This window comes from Acomys minous (genome assembly GCF_964271855.1).
Source record: "Acomys minous genome assembly, chromosome: 14".
NCBI lineage: Eukaryota > Metazoa > Chordata > Mammalia > Rodentia > Muridae > Acomys > Acomys minous.
Window position 1 is genome coordinate 100,374,325 of NC_140496.1, and position 19,651 is coordinate 100,393,975.

At 46.1% G+C, this 19,651-nt stretch overlaps 1 long non-coding RNA gene across 1 annotated transcript; it reads left to right on the plus strand.

The window, feature by feature from the left end:
* Window positions 1-5,718: 5,718 nt before the first annotated feature.
* On the plus strand, window positions 5,719-7,935 carry LOC311582290. The gene is made up of 3 exons (XR_014774074.1): window positions 5,719-5,841; window positions 7,101-7,386; window positions 7,726-7,935. It is a non-coding gene; the product is annotated as an uncharacterized lncRNA (long non-coding RNA).
* The last annotated feature ends 11,716 nt before the right edge of the window (window positions 7,936-19,651 follow it).

Genomic DNA, 19,651 nt, shown 5'->3' on the forward strand with positions numbered 1-19,651 from the left:
TCTGGCTTTTGCAGTTGCAGCAGTTTGCTGTGCTCTTTTTCGTTCTGCAGTGTTAACAAAGGTGTGGTTCTTGCTCTCTGTGCTTCCCAGCCCCTGCCCATGGAAGGCATGGCTAATCAATCACCGTCCTATAGAACCTTAGACTTGGCCTTACCAGGATCAGTACAGAGCTCCTGGTGATCAATGCTCAGTGATTTGAAGGCTACTCAAGATGAAGGGGATTTTCCACATGACCCTAAAGCAATACATCACCTGGGAATGAAATAAAATTCAGTACCAAGAGCAGGCCAGGTCCAAACTCTGCCAAGACAGAGTAAGCAAGCCCTCAGTAGTTCCTGCCTCACAAATATGTCTGTCAGATAAATTCTGCCAGAAGTCTGAAGATGATGCTCCAACATTATAGAGAGTTTTGGGTGACTGCTCAAGCAACAAACTGTCTCTATCAATTTTTTTCACTTTGGAAGCTGCTAACCTGCACTTCCTGTTTACTCAGGTAATTAATTTTATTTCTTGTCAAGTCTCAGATGGGGTTGAAGACCAGATAGTTTAGTTTTATAGTTAAATTTAGTTGTTTAGGGGTTAAGATGTTTTTAGGTCTAGACAGATGTTTTAAGTTGGTAGAGATGAGATATGATAGATATAGATTTACATTCAGAATTTTAGACTCACCAAGATAGGAAAGATGTTTTCTTCAAGGTTGCCAAACACAAATAGCCAAAACACTATGAATGTGACATTAATATAATTCCTGATTGTTTCATGGTTCTTCTTGCTGTATGTAGTTTATTTTATGTATGTGTAATAATATAAATGTATATGTAAAAAATAAAAATATTATTAAAACTATAATTCAAGGTATGGCTAACAACAACAACAACAAAAAGGAACAGGCCAGGCCCCTCAGAAACTATTACAGACAAGCAGGCAGGCAGGCAGGCAGACAGACAGATCAATAGATAGATGGATTGATATATGGATGACAGATAGATAGATTTATTTATTTATTTATTTATTTATTTATTTATTTATTTATTGGTTTTTCAAGACAGGATTTCTCTGTGTAGCCTTGGCTATCCTAGACTTGCTTTGTAGACTAGGCTGGCCTTGAACTCACAGTGATCCACCAGCCTCTGCCTCCCAAATGCTGGGATTAAAGATGTGCAGCACCACGCCCGGCCCAATAGATTTTTTTTTAAAAGTCAGCCAGGTAGAGCTAGTAATTGCTGAGTGGTTAAGGGCATTTGCTTTTTTTTTTTTTTTTTTTTTTAACAAAGGACCCAGATTTGATTCCCAGCACCCACATGGCATCTCACAACCATCTGTAAACCCAGTTCTAAGAAGATCAGATACCCTCTTCATGCATGTGATACAGAAACATAATGGCAAAACGTGCATACATATAAATTAAAATAAACCTTTTGTTAATTTTTAAATGCTTCCAAATGCAGTATCACATGCCTACAAGAACAGTGCTTGGAAAACTAAGGCAGGAGGATTGCTGTGAGTTTGAGGCCAACTCCGGCTATATAGTAAGACTCTGTCATATATATATATATATATATATATATATATATATATATATATATATATATATATATATAAAATAAAAGAATAACTCAGGCCCAGAAATACAAACAGCACTTGCTCTCTTTCAAATCCATGTTCGGCTTCAAATCTGTAGATATGTGTGTTTGCTTTAGAGTGTCTGTAGAGGTCAGGAAGCTACAATGGGGCCGAGAGAGGTGGAAGGGAAAGAGACCTTTAGGAGAAAGGGGATAATAGAAGACATTTGATGTGAAAGTGAGGGAGAAATATTAAGAGTACAGAGATTTTAAAAGAAATGAAGTGGGTGAAGGGAGGTAGGGTAACCAAATCTAAAGCCGTAGGAAAGGCCGTATAGGAATCCACTGCTATGCAAGCTAGTCTAAAATATAGTTTAAAGTGGGAATCTGAGGGGTAAGCACTTTGCATGTGTGGATAACGCTATCAGGAGTCTTGGATTATTGAGTGAAAACCCCAGTGCCATACATGGGATAGCGCCCTATGAATTGTTGGTGAGAGGGGCCCCTGAGGCCCTATTACACTTGCTTGTCCACCATAAGCAGAGGATGAGACCACACTGCTGAAGACATGGCTCACCTTGGCCGCAGCACTTACAGAAATCAAGATGGAACTAGCTTGGGAACGTCTCCCCAGCTAACAAAATGTCATTGTCCTAGAAGGCAGCACACTTGCCACCAGGCAGCTAATGCCACCCACGGGTGGTCTTATCCAGTAGAAGGTCTTACCTGCCGCAATGCTGACCTGTCAGGCAGGCTGCGCTCACTAGGGCGATGATGGGATGGATGCAGTGGAGTAACCAACCACTGTCTGGTTGGGTTTGAGGCCTGCTTCACAGGAGGGAATTCGTGCTTGGTACCATGGACCTGGTCCAAAAGCCCATGGCTGGGCAGGTGGTGGAGCAAAGGGGAGAAGCTACAACTGTTGTTTTGCTAAATGTCACAAACAGTAGTTAATTGTGAGACTAAGTGACTATTGAGAGTTCAGCCCTAAATAGGACATCTATAGTAACCCTGTCACAGCTCAGGAAACACTGCTGGAGAGGGAGGCAGAAAGAACGTTAAGAGCTGGAGAGCGAGTGGACAGCTGTGAAATGCTGCCCTCTGGACATCACATGGCCGCTGAACTCATGAACTGTACAGTAGCTGTGGCTGCTGCCGAGACTGACCCCCCACATTCCAGAATGCATGGGGAGGGAACCAGTGAGGCTCCACCCCCCCCCCCCGAGCTGGGGAGCTGATGGGAGCTGATGGATGCTGCGGGGAGGGGATGCATTTCTTCAGAGGAATAAGCACTAGTGACTTGCCCAGGATCCAGTAGAAAACCCCACACTGGTGTACACGCAAGCAACCCTGGCTAATGTCAGGAGACCGTTTTTTGGTTTTTTTTTTTAAAGGATGTGAAAGTAGGGGGACAGTATGTTGGGGAAAGGGTTCCAGAGGGAGGGGAGGGCGAGAAGAGAGGCAAATGCGGGGGGGGGGGGTGAATATGACCAAAACACATTATATACATTTTGTCAAAGAATATATAGACATAGATTTTTTGTTTGTTTGTTTTCTGAGTCAGGGTTTCTCTGTGTAGCCTTGGCTGTCCTGGACTCACTTTGTAGACCAGGCTGGCCTCGAATTCACAGAGATCCCCCTGCCTCTGCCTCCCGAGTGCTGGGATTAAAGGCGTGTGCCACCACTGCCTGGCAATAATTTTTAAATTAGGACAATAAGCTAATAAACCCATATGGTGACCCTGTTAATGACAGCTACTTATTAAGCAGAAATATCCTCACTTGGTTATTTTTATCTGGGTAGACTTAAGGTGAGAGACACTAAAACATACCCCAAATCCAAAACAGGACTTGGGAAGATGGCTCTGTAGCCAGGGAGCCAAAGGTTGGTTCCCAGCACCTACGTGGGCAGCTTACAGCTGCTTGTAAGCCCAGCTCCAGGAGATCCTGCCCCCCTGGTACACTCCCACACTGGTGGCATACATCCACATATACACAGTAATTAAAGATCAAAACAAATCGTTTTCAAAATGAGAAATTCTCTTCCTTTGTGCTCTTTAGGAGGGCAGGAATCCCCTCTAGAGGAATGGGGTGTCTGTACAGTTGTGGCTTCCCTGGCACTGTAGCTCGGTGTAGACAGCATGTTTAACAAGGGTCCCAACCCACGGTTTCCTCCACTTGCTCACAGTGCGGTCCTGCTTGGCAAGGAAGAAAAAGGAAACCTCACACTGCTACTTAAATCACAAGCAATTAATGGTTTTCAATAATGTTTGTGGTTAAAAAAAATTAATGAAGAAATGGCCCCTCACTGAGACTATAAAAGCAAATAGTGGGACTCCCTCAAACAGTGGCTACTCGAACAAGGAATTAGGTCATCTTATAACTCCACCGCTCCCCGCTGGGATACCTGAGGAGTCCCCAAGCCCAGTTTTAAACCTTGTTTTCCGAGGCCAGCCTGGTCTACAAAGTGAGTCCAGGACAGCCAAGGCTAACACAGAGAGACTCTGTCTCGAAAAACCAAAAAAAGAAAAAAGAAAAAAAAAGAAAAAAGAAAAAAGAAAAAAAAATAAAGATGATGATTAAACCTTGTTTTCCCTGCCTGTAAAATGGATATCAGTGTACACTGACCATCCTAGATACAGCAGCCAGAAGTGAAGACTGTGGAACGAGCCATCCAAGAGGACAGCTGTCACCAAGATCTGCATGGCAAGTACTCAGAAGATGAGTTGTCATTCCCAGAATGCACTGGTAGCATTCCGCAAATACAGGGATGTGTGAAATCCATGCCCCACCGCTCAGATGGATGAAAATTTGAGGCTCACATGAACTGTATGAGTAGCTTCTCCTCTGATGGGAATGCCAGAGAGAGGAACAACCCTATAGGGACCACTGTAGGATGAAAAATTGCTCCAGATCAGCGGGAGACCCGAGGGGGCCCTCAGCACCCCCGCTCCACCTCAGATGTCTGGAGGAGGGCACGCACTGCATGCATGCTTAATGAGTATTAACTGGGAGCAGCTGAAAGCATTAAGGACCAGCGTGTAACAGATTAGCTCACAGGGAGTAACCCAAACACATTTCCTTGGGGTTACATTTATCAGGGCACCTTGCTGCGTGTTCTCGCTATCAGGAGCCGCTTTGTAACCACATGCCCACTGCACCAAGGCCTCTACCATAGGAAGTGGCGCTGTGTTTGCTCACCCAGCAGAGCTTCCAAGGACATGAATTAAACATGTGTTCCTCCCAGCTCTGGCAGTTTGCCGCATTCTTGGGGAGGAAAGGCTAAAATGGCTTTGTTCTTTTTGCTGCAATCGAGGAGGGACCTGGAAGACGCAGTGAGGGAGGAAGGCCTCTAATTTGGCCACTAGGTGGCGAAAGAGTTCTACTGAAGAAATTGCTGCGGGCCCAGGGCATGCTGAGGGAAATCGAAGACAGGTGTGTTGGAGGCTTCTGGCGATTTCCGAGGAAGACAGGACCCGAGAAGTCACTTAGTCCACCCTCTCATGTTATGTGAGAAAAGAGGATCTCAGAGAAATGCAGGATCTCGCCAAGGCTATCATCCAGGCCTCCAACTTCTAGAACAATCTTATTCAACAAGCACTAAGTTTCCCCCCTCTTTAGGTGTGATTGTTTTGGGTTCTTAGCCAAAATATGAACAGGGAAGCTTGGCATTTCACATTAAATGCATAAAAAAAAAGTGGAGTGGCCAGTCGCGAGGTGTCCACCTCTGAGATGACCCAAAAGCCTGGGCCACATAGTACAAACCCTCCTGTATCCTCTACACCCCAACTGTCTGGTACTTGTGAAGGTCGAATGCAGATGGGGACTCCAGAGAACAGACCTGGATGCAAGCTCCACTTTGCTCACTACTCACTCAATACCCATTGGCCAGGCAATCCAAGCCCTGCTTTCTGGGCTTTCTAAAGAGGAAGAGGAGGAAATTCCCACCCAAAGATCATGGGTATTCATCAGAAAGTGAACTTACCATCACTTTCATGTTTAAAAATATCCATATGGTTGAGGTGCTTTAAATGGGATGCCCTTCCCCCACCCCACACCCCACCCCGTAGTCTCCAGCATTTGAATACTTGGTCCCCATTGGTGGTACTACTTGTAGGGGGAGGGGGCTTAGGAGTCGTGTGACATCACCTGGGCCAACTGCCAAGTGCCTCAAAGCAATCTGTTCCCAAACCTAGCAAGTCCTCTCTTCCAGCGAGAGAACAACCAGGATGTTCAGAAATCAGATTACCTTGCTGAGGTGAAGCCTCAAAAGGAGAAAGGTACCGGAAACATTTTTCCTGGTAGAATAATGAAAACATCATCTGAGTGACAAGGTGTGTGGGCTAGAAGGGATTAAAGAATCGGCCATTTTGGCTTTGCGCTCTCTGCTGCTGCTTCCCTCTGCCTTCACAGACCTTCGCCCCTCCAGAGCTGTGGGCCGAGCAAACCCTCCCTTCTACCAGCTGCCTGGGCCCTGCTGTGAGGCAGCAGGCACTAAGACAGCAGTCTTTGCTAATTCTGTGTGCCCTATCAGGTTTCCAAAAGGACTTGCAGCACAACTAAACCACCCAGAAGTCTCAGAGACCAAGAAATATTTGAGTGATAACCCATTCAACAGAATCTACCCAAAATATTCACTGGATGCCAAGTTTGTTTGTTTTTTGTTTCCGTGAGTTATCTAACATTCTGTCAAACAGAAATCACATTTTTTCCTACCTCAACTGCCCTTTTTTTCTTCCTGCCTACTATGAATTCATATTTTTGACAAATGGGAAATTTACATTAGTGCTTCTACTTTGATTTGGCCTTTTTTTTCCCCCACTTCTGAGCTGTGTGACAATACTGGGGTGCTTGTGTAGCCTTGGTGGCCTCCACACTTCTTACAGCTCAGAGTTGTATCATTATTGCAAACCATCTCAGATTCATAGCTACGCCACGGAGCCCCCTGGATCTTCTTTTCCAAACACCGTCCTTCCATTAAAGGGGTCAGGATGAAGCAACGCTGTGACCAATAAAGAACTGTGTCCACGGGGGGGGGGGGGGGCAGATCTTCCTTATTTAACTGTAATTAACACATGAGGAACAAGGAGCGCTGGTTTAAGGGGAAAGCCACAGGGTCAGAGATCCTGATTTAAACGGATCTGAAGGTGACCACGGACAGGTGGAGATTTTCCCACTCAGTATTTCATAGTCTCTTTATGAGCAAAACCACCACATTACCCAGCCTCCCTTGCACATGGTTCCTACTTCTGGTCTATGAGTTAATTTCCAAAAAAGCTTTAAAAAATAAATAATAAATAAACAGAGTACAGGTGTGGACATTTCCCTCTTCCTCTTCCTCTTCCCGCCCCGACCCCTTCCTATCTGGAAGACGGATTTAATATCTGGTGTTATTGTGGGTGGGTATGAAACACGAAGTGGCCATGAGTATGGAAACCACCTGCTAAAATGCAGAGGGAAAAAAATAAAAAATAAAACCAATTCCTCATTGCCCTGCGGAGCTGCCAAGGCACTCCCATTCTCTCTGCCTCCAAACTAGGCAAGCACTGCACAGCACTCCAGGCCAGTCGTCGGCAGCCAGGAGGAATTCTGAATGGACACCACAGAAGTGTGGAAACCTGTGGAGAGAGTGACTGGGGAGAAGCAGAAATCTCTGCCTTCAGCTAGAACAAGTAATGTTACCTGAGGCAACTGTCGTGTGCCCTCAAAAGCATTCAAAGCACGGTCTATTCCCAAGCTTAGCAAGTCCCCTCTTCCAGTGAGAGAACATCCGAGATCTTCAGAAATCAGATTATCTTGTAGAGTGAAGCCTCAAAAGAAGAAAGGTATTGGAAACATTTTCCCTGGTAGATTAATGAAAACATCTCTTCTTTTCTAGTAATAGATTTTCTTAAAAATTCTCTTATGTACAAGTCATCTTTTGGGGGTGGGGCAGCGAGGAGCCACATTATACAAAAGTCTTACAACATACTTAGACATTCCATCAAAGCAACAGACAGATCAGACCACTCTGGACCAGGAGAAACAACTCAGTTGCTATTTTAGCTCAGATAGAAACCTCTACGAGTAAACTATAAATTGTCATTGGCTAAGTTTTTAAGGTTAAAAGCACAAAATCCCAGTAAAAATATTCCTCTGCTTTTCTTTTCTTTCTGTACATGCAGAAGAAGTGGCTACCAAACGTGACGCTGGATGGGCAGTTATTTTGTAAAAGCTGTGGTTAGCTCATCTGTCAGCCTGTCACATCCATGTGTCTATCCACCATCCCCCCGCACCATGGGCTAAAGGGGTCCTATGCACCGGCTACAGAACTCACTGGCAAATAAGATGCATTTTGGCAGCAAGAAGACTTACATGAAGATGTTCTCATTAAATAAGAGCCAATGGGACTTCACCTTATTTCCCAACCCAATGGAGGGGGCGAGGGGAAGGGGGAAGAAGGGAAGGGGGAGGAGCTGATGTGCTAACAACATGGAAAAGTAAGAAGGTAAGGAGCAAGTCATGGTAAGTATCTGCTTTCCCCGAGGTGGTATTATGGCATCCTTTGAGATACCCATTAGCACTCATTAGAATATTGTAAGTCCTGAGAAGCCAGAATCTGAACATTCAGTCATTCCACCTTCAGGATACTGTTAGCCTCTGTGTAACACTGCTTCAGTGTTGCAGGGTGTGGCCTTTCAGGACTCACTCAACGTCACAGCCTCTCTGTCCCACTCAAGGCAAGCAGGAAGGAACTGAATACTGGATAGGCAACCATTCACTTTCCATTGAGTCCCATTTGCTGTAGTTTGAATGTAAAATGTCTCCTCCAGCTAATGCACTGGAATACTTGGTCCTGGGCTGCTGACACTGTCTGGAAAGGTTGTGACACCTTTAGGAGGCAGAGCTTTACTGGAGAAAGTGGGTCTCCTGGGACAGGGTGGTCAGCCATGAGGTTTTACAGCCCAGCCCTACTTCCTGTCTGCTCTCTGCATCCTGATAATGGATTCAGTGTGGTCAGCTTTCTCAAACCTGATTATGGACTGTTTCCTCTAAAACTGTGAGCCAAGATACCCCCCTCCTGCATTAAATTGCTCTTGTCATGTACTTGGCCAGAACAAGAAAAGTGAGTGGCTGACACATCATTATTTCTCTTTGTAGAACAGGAAGTAGGGTCATGGGAAGTGATAGGTCTCATAGGAAAAAAAAAAAAAGGAATAGGTATCCCGAGCCCTGAGTTAATCACCACCAGATGCAACATCTCAGTAGTGAGGGAAGTGACGCCATCATGGAAATAGTAACACTCCTAAGAAGGCAGCCATTTAAGTCAAGCATAAGGGTAGCAGAAGGTAGAGATGGCATGCCCGCAAAAAGGTAAATTCAGCACAGTAGCTACAAAGCTGTCACTTAGATGAAGCTGCGGTTCAGCAGCATTTTTGTCAGAGAGTTGAAGGTGAAGGGCGAGCAGCACACTTTTAGAGAGTTCTTTCCCGAGCACTAATGCCGCTCCTACTGGAAGATGCAGTTAAGTGTGCCAGGACTTGGATGACCTACGTCATGATGATGTCAGGTCTGCTTCTTGGTGTGGGAGAGGGTGAGGTGAGCACCTGTAAACTCCATGAGGCTCTGGTGGGGAGCCAATCTGAAGCCAATCTAGGGCCCATGGCTGTAAGCAGGAAGGATTAAAGATGAAATGAACCTTGCAGCTAGAAGGTGTCTGAAGAGTGGGCGTACCCCAGAGGGCTCAATGGATAAATAAAGTGGCTGAAGAAATGTCTGCCAGGTGCTTTGGGCTGCTTTCTATTGCCTCAGTAAACACCATGACCAAAATCGGCCCGGAAAGCGGAGCATTTACTCCAGCCTACAGCTTGCAGTCCACTATGAAAGGGCGTCGGGACAGGAACCTGGAGGCAAAGGCCGGTGCAGACGCCATGGAGGACACTGCTTACTGGATTGTTCCTCATGGCTTGTTCGGCTGCTTTCTTATAGAACCCCAGAACCCCCTTCCCAGGGATGGCAGCACCCACACAGGGTAGGTCTTCTCACATCAATCAATCTACAGTTGAGGTTCCCTCTTCCAAGATGACCCTAGCTTGTGTCAAGTTGACTAAATAAATAAATAAAACACTAACCCACCTCCCTGACCCTATCTGGCTCACATGGTTCTTTGTGGTTGCTGAGTCCCAGACCCAAGGACAGGCTGCTCTTCCACTCTGGGAGCTGAAATTACAGTCTAAGGAACAAGCTGTCCATGGTATCTCTCCATAGATGCCTTGTGTTTGCTGCTGGAATCTGACATGACAAACATCTGAGTGAAAGATTTTAGGGTGGGAAGATACCTGGGATCATCTGCTTAGCCTGATTTAATCACAGGGGTCCCTGTGAGGGCAAAGGGGAGGAAGAAAGGTCAGAGGGAGAGGAGAGAGAGATCCAGAAGCTTTGCTGACTGTGATGATGGGGAGGAGGTCCTGGGCTAAGAGATGTGGTTGTGTTTTAGGAACTACAAAAGACAGGAAGTAATGCTCTTCCATGCAGCATCCAGTACCTTGCCATCTGCAAAGACCTGTTTTGAACTTCTGATGTTTGGCCACTGAGGAGTGCATAGCAGCTTGTGGTGCCACTTAGAGGAAATGAGTGGTCACACAGGCCAGGTAAGATGGCCAGGCAGACACATGGGGATAGGGGTCTCAGTGAGGGCGTGGCCCCAGCTGCCCTGGGAGCTAGGTCTGTACTTCATGTGGCAGCTCCCCAAGAGCTCAGAGTTCTTCCTAAAACACCAGAGCCTTCTTCTTGTAGATTTCCCTATCCCGTCCACACACGCGCATACACACACACACACACACACACACACACACACACACACACACACATACACACACACAAATTCTGATGCTTGTGCTAAGTGGGCACAGGGCTAAGGTGCTGATGGCCAGACTCTTGGATTCAGGGCTCCTGACCACACCCCAGACCAGGCTGATGCTGCTCCTGCGTCCTCTACCAAAGCATTTTTCCTTGCTCTAGTTTTAAATGACTGGCTGGTGGAATTCGCTGTGGCTTCCCTGGGAGCCTTGGTTCATTACATCCATTAGCACTTCCCCCATTTCTCCCCAGCAGGAGATTTTCAAAAGCATTAGTTCAAATGGCAGCCGCCTGCCCTCCAGCCAAGCGTTGACACTCCCCCTCGCTGCGCTGGATCTCCCCTGGCGGTAGAGGCGTCCTAGTTGGCCGCCCTACTGTGGGGGCTTGTTTCTGGTTAAGGGAACCCGTGTGCCCTCGGGCTTTACAAGGATTGCATTTCCTCTGCAGAGTTGTTCCCTGATTGCTAAAATAATCACTTTCAGAGCCTTATGGAGAAAGTGAAAAATACCCAGAGTGAAGCAAACCTGTTTTCACCCTCAGCTCAGGAGGCCTCCTTGTTTTACGTGAGTTGGTTTTGATCACAGAGCGCCACAGGGCCCACCAGACTTCTATTAGAGACCTCATTGGAGGATCCTGTGTTAGAGAGACTAGGGACCTGGCTAGAGCTTCAGGCACGAACTTCCCTGCTGTGGGCACAGTCACTTAAGGATGGGAGAACATATATTTGGTCTTTTGTGCGAGCGTTTTGCTCTCCAAGTAGCTGGGTGAAAAATCAGACTCAGTTTCATTGCTAAGCATCCAGAACGAATTATTAACTGAACATAGAAACAGCATTAGGGGAGATTAGGTATATGGACAATTTGAGGCTCAGACTATTGAAAACAAATGTTCCAAATAATAATACCTTAATAATTCTAAATATGGAAGGCACTTGGTACAACTGGTTATTGTTGTTATGTTGTTTGTTTGTTTGTTTGTTTGTTTCACACAGGGATTCACAAATCTCAGCCAGGCCTCAAATTTGCTACCCAAAGACAACCTTGAACTTCAGACTTTCCCTCCTTGACCACCAAGGACTGGATACAACACCATGCCTGGTCCATGCTAGGATAGGACTTCACACATGCTCTGTCTATTGAGCTGTGTCCTGGGGTTCTAAAAGGTTTTCTTATTATTGAACCAGAGCTGTGGATGGTGGGGCCTCTGAGAGTCTGTAAGCCAATCCTGGATGACGTCAGTTAGAAAATCCGCAGGCAGCTGAAAAGCTGGCTCATCTGATGAGCGTGTTACACAAAACACTGTACACCACCAAGTGCTGTTTACACGGCAGCACTGGAATGTGTGCTCTCTGAAATTATGCTGTGAAAAAAAGCAAACATATCACATGCGCTGTCACTCGCTTCCTGTGACCTCAATGCACATCACGATTGAAGTACCATACTGTTCTGTATGACTTAAATACTGCAGGAAAATCAGGTGGATTTTCTGCTTGGGGCCTACAGGGTCATCAAATTCACGTCGTCTCCTGGCACTCTCACTCTAAATCGTTTCGTATTGGATTAGCTTGCCATCATGCGCAGGCCCTGCACCAGCCAGGCACTAGGGACAAGGGAATACGGTGGGAGGAAAAGGTTCATTGAGTTAAATTAAATGAATTTATAAGATAAGAGAAACCTCTGTAGGAAAGCTAATATTTGAGTTGGCTCATTATGGCAAAGAGAAAATAGAGCCCAGTGGAAAACTGAAAAATAGTCAAGGAGGCTGAGGATGCAGCTCAGTTGGAAGAACGATTACCCAACATGCATGAAGCTCTGGGTTTGGTCCCCCAAATAAATCAGGTATGGTGGCACATACCTGCACCCCCAAAGAAATAGAGGCAGGAGGATCAGAAAGCTCAAGGCCATCCTCAGCTAAATTAGCGAGGATAGCCTGAGCTACATGAGAACATGTTCCCCCCAAAAGTCAAGATCTTGAGCCACAACCAAAGGAGGATGCCCCCTTCTCATTTTGGGGTACATAGAATGCAGTTAGAAAAGGAACCAGAGGTCCTTCTGCAAAGGGGTATGGATACTGTATCGGGGGGGTCCTGCAGGAGGTTTATGGCTCAACGTTGTGAAACAGCAACTGTCAGCAAGAGGAAGAGTGGAGGGAACCCAAGTAGAGTTAGTTGCACCAAAGGAGCCTGGAGAAGACAGCCGAGTCCATGAAAGGTCCGCCGCCCTCCCTGCATACCCACCGTGCAGTGTCTGACAGGCAGGTCATTTCTGAACTGACAATTGTTCTACATGCCTCATATGGTTAAAACTCCTCTAGTCCTTGCTTTTTCCCCAACATCTGGGGCACTGGCTGCATCGATGTCCTAGGCCGCAAGGGCTCATAAGTGTCCCATAGGCTTGTTGAGTCACATTGATGCAGTTTCCCTCTTCTTATTAAATGCACACTTACTGTGTATTCTGCCTGGGATGGGAAGGACTCAGTGCTTTCCAAGGGGAGTGTTAAAACTCCCCAGCGGTCTCTCTCTGGTGCTTCCTACAGATTCTGCTCCTTCATTCCCACCAAATGCAGCTCCCATTCATTGTTTCTCAGAGGTCAGAGTGACACTGTGGACCCACCAGTTGTGATAGAGCGTGGACTCTGTGACCCCACAGGACCAGTGTCCACTGTGCACACACAAAAGGATCCCTCTTGACACAACGTCTTTCTTAGCTCAGATTCATTAAATTTCCTAGCTCAAAGTGACTATGAACAGCCAACTCTGGCAGAGGGCAAGAAGCCTACATTGCTTACTTAGGAATGTCAGGGTCAGACTGTACTGAGAATGTTGGTGTCTTTAAAAACCCAGTTACGTTATGTAACGATGTTTTTGTTTTAATCCCAGGTACAGTCGGACGTGGGATTGCTTCAGATTGTCCACAGCAGCTGACTATTTGCCTCGTACATGCTCTGGCAAGGGGCGTGATTCTGCCGGCTGAAGATAGTTTAATTCTGGGGACTCTGGAGAGGGTTATGAAAAGACCAGAGCCCCAAGGGAGGGGTTGCTGCTGGTTCCTCCTGCTGTTCCTGTTCTTGCTGTTGTTGGCTTGTCAAGTGGTCGAGAGAAAAGAGACAGTAAGAAGAAATGGGAGAAATCCTGACTAACTGAAGGTCGTACTTGCCCCAGGAACTCAACACCCCTAATCAGCAGGAAGTAGACTAAAAGTATCTCCATGCCCCCTCTCCTCACTAACTGTCTTTCCTTCCTACCTGGTGTTGGGGTATTGGGAGCGATGGGGTAAAATAAAGTTTTCAAGTAAAATCCATCTTATCCCACTATGGCAACGAACAGAAGATGAGGAACAGCAGTGCCTCGAAAGGCATTGGATGATCTTGTGCTGTTTGCATAAGTCCCAGCCAGTATCACCGCTTGGCAGAGGATGGATGTGGCTTCCCAATTAGGGGAAAGACACTAAATGGACAGACAACAGCTAAATGTCTTGCCACGGGACCAACTAACACTCAGGCCTCTACACTGGTCATTTTGTTGCTGTTGCTTCGTTTGCAGAGCTTGTGGGAACGGCTTGAAGTGTTACCTCTTACCCCTTGGACAATCCAGAAGCAGATGTGTGAAAGGACAGCCACCACTGGCTATGTCCCAGCTTCAAGCCAGGGACGCTGCCCAGACTTCCGCATCTCTGCTCACAACTCTTAGCCAGTGTTGTGTTCAGGAGGCCCGGTTATATTGGAGCCTAATGGTCAGGCCCACATACTCCTTTGGATTAATTATTGCCTATTTCTGTTACTCAGAACAACATTGGTGGAGATAATTAGGGTTAGTTTGGCCCACACTCTGATGACTCCAGCACAAGATGAATTGCCCCATTGTTTTGTGCCTGAGGTGAGATAGCTCTTTGTGGTTGGAGTGTACAGTAGAACAAAAGCTCTTACACTAAAGGCAGGAAGTGAAGGGGGGGGGGAGAAAAGGTATTGGATGAATCATAGTGCCCCTTGTGAAGCCACTTAAGTCCTAAGTCCAGTATCCTGGAGGTGTTGCATCTTTGGTCAACACCACCTTGATGACCAATCCTTTTACATACAACATCTGAAGTATAACAAGATTGTGTCTGTGCTCATTTACATATCTCTGCATCATGCACTGAGAACACAAATTGTCTTCATTAGCAGATTTCTTTAGTGGGCATGACTGTGTGACTGCACACATTATAACATTCCACTGCCACAGAGCACGCATGGTCTCTTGGTAAACCGAAGTTGCTATGTTGATGACACATAGTGCATTCGCTTACAGTTCTTTCCTGCCAGCATTCTTTGGCCTGGAGATAGGTAAGGCAAATGCTGTATTTTGCTTCTTAAATGAAGCTTTTCCCCCTAATATTAAGAGCAGTCATGAGGCAGAGACAGAGAGAGAGAGAGAGAGAGAGAGAGGGGGGGGGCAATAAGTAAAATTAAGAACTAGTTGCACGTTTCGTATACTTTATTAAAACAGTAGACCTTGCTTCTTTATAGATGGAAGATGTTTAGGCTCCTGGCAGAATTCAGCGGTAGGTCTAGAGAGCTCCCATAATGCCCTCTCCCCCTGGATATACACAGCACAGCTCCCATCATCATCATCGTCATCATCACTAGAGTGGAGCTGTGCTACAGTCAATGGAGCGGTTTAGAGACACCATTACCACCCAGATTCCATGGTTGGCATTCTGGTTCACTCATCTTGCTTTGCTTTTGCACACATGGACTCATAGTGTGGCCCAGGCAGCCATCACATTTACAACAATCTTCCTGGAATAATGTGTGTGTGCACTGGAAGGTGGGTTGCAATTCTGAGAGCTATGATTACATTTGTAAACTACCAAGCCTGGCCTCTAGAGCTGTGTGTGTGTGTGTGTGTGTGTGTGTGTGTGTGTGTGTGTGTGTGTGTCTGACTTTCTGTATATATGTACCTGTCTATCAGTCTGTCTATGTATGTATGTATGTGTGTGTGAATTTTTGTCTATATGTATGTATGTGCCTATCAGTCAGTGTATGTGTGTGTGTCTGTCTATATGCATGTGTGTATATATATGTATATATATGTCTCTGTATGTGGTATATGTATGCATATGTATGCCTCTGGATGCACTTACCTGTGTACACACACGTGTGCATATGGAGACTACAGGTCGACACACATGTGTCTTCCTCAGTCATGGTCTTCCTTACTTTTCAGTCAAGGTCTCTCATTGAAGCTGAAGCTCATTGCCTCAGCTGTGCTGGGCTGTGAGCTCCTGGGTTCTGCCTGCCTTGGTCCTCCAGCACTGGCTCCACCCACATACCACCATACCCAGCTGCTCAGCTTTATAGGGGTGCTGAGGCTCTGACTTCCCAGCTGAGCCATTCCCCAGCCTCTGGATTTCACTCCAGTGGTGCAAGCTCTACGGCTAACACACACACACACACACACACACACACACACACACACACACACACACTCCTAAACCACATTTTATACTGTCAAGAACTTATCTAGCCCAAGAAGCCGTCATCCTCTGAGCCCCTCCCGCCCTTCTCTGCCCGGCAGAAACCAGGGGGCACTTAGCCTGCTCACATGCCTCAGCACCACTAGGAGTGGATGGCACAGCTTACCCCTCAGGGGGTCTTGGGGGCCCTTCACACTTGAAATGAATGCCTTTCCGGAGGACGTAGAACTGCTATAGGAAGCAAGGTTATCTGGCTGACGGTGGGTCAGACCTGAAGGCTCCTTCACTAGACATCTTTTCCTCCAGGGCTATGAGGGCATGCTGACCCTGGTCCTAGCCCATCTGCCCACATCTCTGTCATCCTCTCCCCTCCATGTCAACAGACATAGTAGCTGGTGGGGAGGTTCACCCATCATTGCAGTTTTGATAAGAAGTCTTCTGAGTGTGTGAAAAACAGCTTTTAATTTTTTATAGAGAGATACAATTGTTTCAGCAAAAAGCTCTTTACTGATTAAATAGGGGGAAAGCAATTTATTATTTATTATTATTTAGTGTTGGCAATTGAAGGCAGTTTATCTGTCTGCTGGCAAGCCCCGCCCCTCACACCCAGCACCCAGGAGCTCCGCCAGCGAGCTCTGCTAGCTAACACTGCTGGGGAAGGAGTAGCAGTGTATTACTTATGTTCCCCCTTTCCAAACAAACCCATCAAAAGAACAAAGCCTGTCTTCTGCTGGCTGCAGTGGCACACCAGCATATGGCTGTCACTCCCGACTCCCTCAGCTGAGGACTGGAGTGGGTGTCCAGGTTGCATGGGGGGACCGCCTGCAGCCATCTGCTGAGTGTCAGTTATTTCTCTCTGAACTGAATTCTAATTTCGGAACAGGCTGTGGAGGAAGAGAGGGGAGGGCAGGGAAACACAGAGAAAATGTGGCTCTCCTGACTGCCATTTCTTACATGTTGACTTCCAGTCTATTCGCTGGAAGAAGTGTGAGACTGGGCAGAAATCTGGGGGTGAGAGGCAGAGGTGAAGAGAAGGCAGAGGAGAGGGCAGGGTGACTGGGAGCAAAGTGAGGTTCTGTGTGGTGCTTCCTGATCATGATTCGTCACTCATGGTAGTCTGACAGCCACTACCCCCTCTACCACTCCCTGAAATACTTGTGGAAGCCATAGCAGTGAGATCATCCTCGGGGGTCATATGAAAAGTGTTTTCTAGGAGTAATTGGTGCAGCAAACTGAATGCTTAGTAAAATGTGACAGGAATTCTACCCTCTCTTGCTTGGAAGTTATGAATGAAAGATGTTCAGAATCTCCTCAGGCCTCATGACATTAGTGTGGTGCTTGATGTGTGTTCAGCTTTGCCTCTTGCCCCTGTCATCGGAAACACAGCATAACAAGAGGCACGGATGAACATCACACAGGGTTGGGTTGGAGGCTATGTGCACCCCTGCATGCATTGCTGTGTGAGCAAGCATGCCTGCAATTCCTTTGAAGTGATTAAAACATTTAAAATATGTCACATGTCAATGTTGTTGACACTTGAGTGAATGGTCCATGTCTAGGCACACTGATACCAGAAAGTGTCCAATCACTCATATATGCATATTTAAAAGACTAGGTAGGATCTGGGTTTTAAAAAATCTTATTATAAGGTTATTTGATGACTATTGTTGATGCCGAATTCAAGCTATGTTCTCTAAATTCTAACATATGATGTATTGGATTGAATTTGTGCTCAGGGGCCACATTGTAATGTGTGTTGATTTACAACCCCAGTGGTAAACACTGTAAACTGTATTTCCCTTTTTGCTGATTTTATTATATAAATTGTGTCTATTTGTTCATGGTTTAATCATAGCATAATTTAATGAATCTATTTCAAGTATCTGTTCTTTATACCTAATCCCAGATGGTAAACTCCCCTTTTACTGACAAGAAGAAATTGGAAACTTGTGTTTGTCTGTAGAGGTCATAGGACCACTGAAGATTAATGTCCTCTTGAGCTCCAAGCAGGGTACCATAACACCCTATGCTAAGAGTCATGGTTGTATCAGAGCTGCCCCTTGGGTTAAACTGATTGTCAGATTGGTAGGATCTAGGGTCAGCAATGAGACTAGACTCTGAGGATGTGTGAGATTTCCCGGATTAGACTAGGTTCATGAGAACAGGGAGACGCACCACAGTGTGGGCAGCGCCATTCCGTGGCCTGGGTTCCTAGATTGAATGACGGCAGTCATTTGCCTCTGAACTTGTCCCTGAATGACTCATGCTATTGCCATGATGATGGACGGTACCCTCCAACTGTGAGCCAAAGCAACCCCTTCTGTGTTAGTTACTCATTTAATCGCAGAGACGAAACACCTGACAAAAGCAAGTCAGGGAAGAAGGTCTATTATCCCACATCAGTTAACCAAACCCAGGTAACTGCTCACAGACTCACCTAGAGCTCTGTTTCCATGGTGAGACTAAATCCCATCAAAACTGGCAAGATCAACCATCCTTGCTTCCATCTGAAGATCTTGTCAGGCGGTTTGTCACAGCCATCTAGAGAAGTAACTAACACACCCGTTTGTTTCTTCTCACAGAGACCCTGGGATCATGAGGACATTATTGAAACTGTAAACACACTTCTGACTGTGAAAAACAAAAACCACCACCACCACCAACAACAAAAACAGCTGTTTCTTCTTGGCCCTAGCATGCCATTGGCCTAAGGCCTCTTAATGGCTCCTAATCTCCCAGCAAAGGTAAAGCAGATGGCAATAACATTTCTCTAAGAATTTCCCCCAGACATGTTAACAAACAAACAACAACAACAACAACAAAGAATATATATGTATATAGGAATTTAAACACTCTGCTCTTCCTACTGTTTTTGCTGTTGTTGTCTTTGTTGGTTTGGTTTGGTTTGTGGTTGTTTGTTTTTAAAAGTAAAACTTATGTGATGGCCCCTGGCCTTTGCACATCGCCTGCTCCTTCCACATCTTCCTGTGGCCATCCAAGAACATTCCGGAGCCTGCAGGATCTTATGTATAGGATGCTTTGGGAATGTCCTGGTGACATGAATGGGAGTCAAATATGCCCTGTTCCCTTGGTCTGTCTAGTATAGACTATAGAGCCATCTTTCTCTCAGCCAGAGAGTGAAATCCGAATGTATACAGCACAATCAAATTGAGGGAGGAAGGGAGGGAGGGAGGAGGAAGGGAGGGAGGAAGGGAGGGAGGGAGGAGGAAGGGAGGGAGGAAATTAGGAAATCTGATATGACATGTTTCTAAAATAGTCACCCAACACTGAGTCCGGGTTCACTTCCAGAGGTAGCCAGTCTCCCTAGGAACCAAGTACTCTGGCCAGCTGCTGTGAGGCAATTTCCACACAGACTCGTGGTAAAGGCCCATTGGAGAGCGAGCTGTGCTCCTGTTGGGAAACAGCAAAACAGCCATGCTCAGCAAACTTCTTCTGCCAAGGGCTGGGACTTGTTAGGTTTTATGGGTTGAGGCAAAACTGAGCCGGCAAAAGGCTTTATTTTTTCTCATCTGACAGTTTACCTTTAGAAAGGAAAAGTGATTTTTAGCTCTCAAGCTGTATGAAACATGAGGCTGGATTTCAGCCTGCAGGCAGACTTTCACCTGGTCAGCCATCAGTGCTTTGCTTAAATACCTCAAAGTGGTGGAAAACTCACTATCTTTCAAAGTCACCAGCTCCACACACCTTAGATCGCTGGAAAGCACTTTTATATCAGCCTGGAATTTGCCTACTTCATCTTACTACTGAAGAATTACTTTAAGTGCTGATTAAACATCTA